This window comes from Rattus rattus, chromosome 5, assembly GCF_011064425.1.
Source record: "Rattus rattus isolate New Zealand chromosome 5, Rrattus_CSIRO_v1, whole genome shotgun sequence".
Lineage (NCBI taxonomy): Eukaryota > Metazoa > Chordata > Mammalia > Rodentia > Muridae > Rattus > Rattus rattus.
The window spans coordinates 5,618,847-5,624,846 of record NC_046158.1 but is presented as its reverse complement, the minus strand read 5'-3'; positions in this window follow the sequence as shown (position 1 = coordinate 5,624,846).

The window sequence follows — 6,000 nt, the reverse complement described above, 5'->3', positions numbered from 1 at the left end:
ACCAACTTCCATTTCTTTGTCAATTACTCTAAAGTCTTTCAAAAACTTCTAGGAGGGATGACACCTCTTTTTTCCCCACATGAGAGGACTCTGCCCCAGCTACAGTAAAAGGGTCAAATCATTAACTTACAAAGACCCCAGCACCAGGTATCAGCATTAACAGTCCTCCCACACAGTCAACACAACACAATGAATTGCTGGAGGAGGTGTGATGTCACCAGTGAAGTAGAGCTTCCTCCCTGGCAAGCAGGCAGCCAACCATAGCCACTTTCCTCCGTAAAATAAGGCAAACGAAGTACTTTCCCTCCAGCACTGAATCAGAGTCAGTGTAAGGCAGAGGAAGGAGCCCTTCCTTATCTACAGTAGGATTCATCATCCATGTGCCAAACACTACATGACCTGAAGACACTGTCCCTCTTTCCAAGGTTTTCTTCCCATAGCATACCTATGCATAGCTCTTAGCACTTAGCACTTAGCACATGGCTGGTTTAATGATTGACCTGTCTGCCCCTTCACTGAGGGCAATTTCCATGAAAACAGCATCCTGTTCTTTTCGGTTGTGTGTCTCTAGGACCTAGATGGTGTTTGCCAGATTGTTGAGTCAATATTGAAAGAAAAATAACTACTTGATCAAAAGTAGCTATGCAAATGCATAGCAGTAAAACATGAATAAAGTGAAGGATATGTATAGGTGGAGAGGCCGCTGTTCTGTCATTAAAGGTACCTGCTGCTCTAAAGACTTCCTAAAACATGAAGAAAACAGCTATTGAAGTTTCATCTAAACTCCAACATTGCTTTCAGTCGGAGATGCAGAAACCCTATAATAGCCCTTTTAATAGATTAAATTTAATAGACTACTCTGGTGTCTGTCTTAGTCGGAGTTTCTATTCCTATACAAATATCATGACCAAAAAGCACAGTGGGGAAGAAAGGGTTTATTCAGCTTACACTTCCACATCACTGTTCATCACCAAAGGAAGTCAGGACAGGAACTCACACAGGGCAGGAAAATGGAGGCAGGAGCTGATGCAGAGGCCATGGAGGGGTGTTGGTTACTGGATTGCTTCCCCTGGCTTTGTCAGCTTGCTTTCCTATAGAACCCGGAACTGACAGCCCAGGGATGGCACCTCCCACAGTGGTCTGCGTCCTCCCCCTTGACCACTAACCGAGAAAATGCCTTTCTGCTGGATCTCATGGAGGCCTTTCCTCAAGGGAGGCTCCTTTCTCTGTAATAACTCCAGCTTGTGTCAAGTTGACACACAAAACCAGCCAGTACAAAGTCTAAAATGGAATTACTCGTAGAAGACACCCAACAACTCTTTGTGAGCTGCCTGCCCCTTGTCATAAGGTACTTGCACTCACTGGTGGAAGAGATATTATGAGCCTATCAACAGTCAGCATCAAGAAGTGGTGGGCAGTGGGGCAATAAGAAAGTCTTTGTGAAAAATATGCCTTAAAACCAATGTCAGCTTTCACTTTTGCTGCGGCTGTTTCCTGGCTGCTTTGCTCTTTTACTTCCTGTTTGTCTCCTCTTGTCCCATTGCCTAGGTTTAATTCTGAACATGAACTTTGCTTTGCTATTGCCATTGTGATTCTGGTAATTGACACTGACTGAACCCATGACATCATCGCTCTGATATCTGTTGCCTGCTCATTTTGTTACCTTATAAGATTTCCCTCCCATCCTGCTCTAATCCTGAAACTCAGTATGTAGCCCAGGCAGGCCTCAAATTCATAGAATTCCTGCAGCTTCTGTGTCCACAATGCTGATGTTAATGGATATGCCACCATGCCTAGCTAATAAGCGAAGTGGGATGAGATAGGAAGAATGCCAGTGCTGTCAACCAGTCTAGTTTCCAGTCCCAGCTTTGACAACTTCCTGACACTTAGGGACTCGGGGGAGATCTCCGGATGATGTTACTGTCAGATCAAAAGTTAAATATCATAGGAAAGGCAAAAGGAATCAATGAGAAATGTTGATTCACCTAGAGATTAGGAAAAGTTGGAAACTGTTTCTACTATTAGGCTCAAAAAGTAGGAAGATGCTATAACACTCTGCTATTAAAGCCTGATTGAGAATGACCTGGAGCCATGGAAAAGGCACTGCTCCTCAAAGCTGTGCCCATCACCAATGGAGTACACTTATTTCCAGAAGAAAGCTAAAGCAAGAATAGAGCAGAAACAACCTTTGGTCCTATGCACTGATTTAAGAGTTCTGGTGATGTAATTCAAAATTGTCAACTTCCTGTGGACAAAGATGGTACCAAAATCAGATATAAAAGATGGTGTTAATATTGATAAGCTTGGCCGTATGTGACTGATTTTCTGGTCCCAGATGTCTCATCCTGGAAACAATGTGCTCTGAGATCTGTTTGGTATGGTATATGCCAGTAGAGCATTTTCCCATCAACAACCCCTCTCCTATAGGCTTCGATATGCCATAATGCCTTCAGGTCTTTGATAGCCACTCCTCAACCTAATGGTGCCAATCCAGTCACGCAAGCTACACTGTGAACTTCAGAAGAGTCTCCAGGGACAAAGGAAACATGGATATACAGCCCTGTAAAAAGAGAAGCTCAAATGGGAAAAATTAAAGCTTTTTTTTTTTTTGTCTTTTCTCTGAGAAACTAAAGTGACATGAATTTTTTAAGCCCCTACTTCCTAGAGTCCAGCTTTACCAACCCCTTCCCCTGGTAGGGTTCACAAATCAAACTGAGCCAGATCAGTGTCTCCATGAGAAGTAACAGTCCCCATCTCTGCTTTCTATAGGAGTATGCCCAGAGTTAGGGGGTTAAGATGTACACTTGCTTGGGATGCGAAAGTCTGCAGATAGAGAGGCTTATCAAACTAGTCCTGGGTTTATCTTCGCTAGATCAGAGTCCTTTAGGATTCCTGTAAGGGGCTGGGCATTTCCAGCCGAGTGACGCATTCAGAAGCAGATTTCTAAATCTGGACCTATTCAGTTAAACACAAGCCTGTAAGTGCAAAGTGTGATGTCACACGGCTAGAAATAGCTTCAGCATTTGGAATTACAAGCCCGTCTCTCTCTCTCGCTCCCTTTCTTGAAGGTGGTGTTATTATAGTCAGTACAATCAGAGTCTTTGGACGCTACTATCTGTCTGGAATAGTGGTTGACTCCACTATTTCAATGGCTTTTAAATAATCTATATGCTCCGTAATTCCAAGGTGGTTTCTGACTACGTTAGTAACACAGACTTTGCCAGCAGCTCCCTGTTTGATTTATTCACTCGCATGCATCCAGATCTGAGCAACTGGAGAGCAGAGCATTTTCTGAATCTGCATATGAGCTCTATGGCATAGTGACTGACGTCAGTTCCAACTTTGTCAAACATCTCTCATCATTACAAGCCGAACCCCATTCCGAAGTCTTAGGTTTGCTCTCTCTTTTTCTGGAGCAAGCTCCCTTCCACAAATTCGCTGTATGGATTCAACAACATGACAATCATGTTTGTTCCTTAAAGTGCTCCTGCTGCAGTGGATAAAAATAACTTCTTACTGTTGCCTTTGCCTGGTTGGGGGAGGCAGTAGGGAAAGATGAGAAATTGCAGTCACATTCTGGGTATGTTTATCTCTCCATGTTTATCCAAACCCACACTATTCTCTTGCCCTGAGTCTCCAACTCTTAATCCCGGTTTGATGTGATAAATGTTAAAATCATAAGAAAATTTCCAACTTTGTGCTGCACCCATGGCTTCTAAGTTGCTTTAGTAGGGAGCTCAGTGAGGCACTGACAGCTTCTAGGAGCATTATTTTCTTTGCTGAACTGAAAAACTAGGGACTTTATTGCACAAAATAGTCTGTGGCATGCCTTCCGTAAGCTTCTGGAACAGCCGAGGGAATGTAAGACTCAGCCAGGCAAGTAAACACACATTTAATACTAAGGTAACATAGACCAAAAAAGAAAAAAAAAATGAGTTATTCTAAAGCAGGGTGTCAAGAAAGAAAGAATGCTCTCTCGATTTATTTAATGTTTTCCTTATGTTTCCTCTGAATGGCGCTTGTTCCTTGACAAGCTTTTCCTGCCCGCTGCATCTAACACTTCTTTCTGGGACAGCTCAAGAACCTTAGCTGATCACTGGCTTTGTTTATTTACTTACCCTGCCATTCCCGTTCTCATCCTAAAGAACATATGTCTGCAGAGCACAGGCGAGAAGAGAAGTGGGTGTCTGCCTTCTTGCTTATTTCCCTGAACTTTTCCACCAAATTGCATTTTTATATGCCTTCTGCAATCTCATCCCATCCGGCTCAAGTATCCTGGATTAGAAAGCCTGTCTCTGGAGTCCTTTTCAAAGGGAGCCTCCCATAGCTTTTAAACCCTACACACTTTATGGTGCAGATAATCTGGATCTGGGGTATTAAGCAAGAAGGAACAAAAAGCTGATGGGGACAGGCAAAAAGAAATACAGTGGCTTCTTTACTAGATAGTCATTATTGGAATTGAGGGTGTCTGCATCTTCTCTAGTTCAGAGTGATAAATTGTCATTTATCAGTAAACATGATTCAACAGATGGAGAGTGTGTGCCCTCTCCCTCCAACCCTCTGTCTCTTTGTCTCTCTCTCCCAGTCTTTCTCTGTCTCCCTGTCTCTGTCTCTCTGCCTTTCTGTCTCTCTCTCTGTCTCTTTGTCTCTGTCTCTGTGTCTCTCTCTGTCTCTGACTCTCTCTCTCGCTCTGTGTGTGTGTGTGTACGTGAGTGTGTCTCTCTGTGAATGTGTGTATGTATTGTGTATGTGTATGTGTGTGTGTCTCTGTGTGTGTGTCTCTGTGTGTCTGTCTCTGTGTATGTATGTGTATGTATGTGTGTGTCTCTCTCTGCATGTATGTGTGTGTGTCTCTGTGTATGTATGTGTGTGCCTATGTGTGCGTGTCTCTATATGTGTATGTGTATGTGTCTGTCTGTCTTTCTCTATGTGTGTATGTGTGCATATGTGTGTATGTATACCTGTGTGTGTATGTGTGTGCACATATGTATGTATGTCCGTGTGCGCTCGTGTGCACATGTTCCTCATGCAGCTCCTACTACTTGTGGGATGTTCAGAAAAGTTTTATCCCAGAAAATGGAGTTGTGTGATATATTCTTAAAAGCAAGCACAAATCATACTCTAAACAGGGTCACTGCCTTTTTCTTACACCGTACTTAGAGCATATTGTGCCTGTTTTCAAACTTCCAGTACAAGTAGGAAAAACACTTAGTAATGACTTAGCAACAAAGGCCAGCCTCCCAAGTTCTGTGTTGTAAAGCTTTGCAAAGAGTACCTGTTTGAAGTTTCCTGACTTTTGTATCCAGGCCATTCCATCTCAACCCCAATCTTGGGGTATATAACAGACTCCAGAAACCTGTAAGCTGGGGTGCTTTTAAAGATTACAAAATGAGACAGGCAGGGGCTGTGACCCTTGCTTCCCCTCTAATTCATGAACACATAAATTGAAGGCACTCTTGCAAATCTCACTTGTTTTCAAAGTAGCTTCCTTGTAATCCAAAGTTTCATAAGGCATTTTCACTGCAAAAAAACCCTTTAGAATATGGATCATTACCCTTAGGACAGGTTTACATTAAAAATGCTTTGAGACATATGACCTTAAACAAAATACTTCAGTAACTATATGGGTTGGGGAAGAGGAAGGATGCCCAACAGTGGACATCATCTTAGGGCCTGGTGGTGGTTTGGCCTGAGAACCTGGATTTTTTTTTTCTTGCTACTGCCAAGAGCCCTCTACCTCCCCTCCACTTGCTCTGGAAACAGAAGCAAGAAATGAACATTTTTGCATTACCCTCAAGTGGGGACAATCTTTCCATATAGTATTCCCAGTCCCCCAGATGAGAGATCAGAATGTACAGCAGATTCCTCTCTCTTCTGGAGAACTTAAGAAGACAAGAGAGAGAGAGAACCTAACAGGCAAGCAGACTACTCAGGGAAGTGCCTGAGGGAGGAGGGATCTTCCAGAGCCAGGCTGGGCTTGGGAAAAAGCCATAAAGCAAC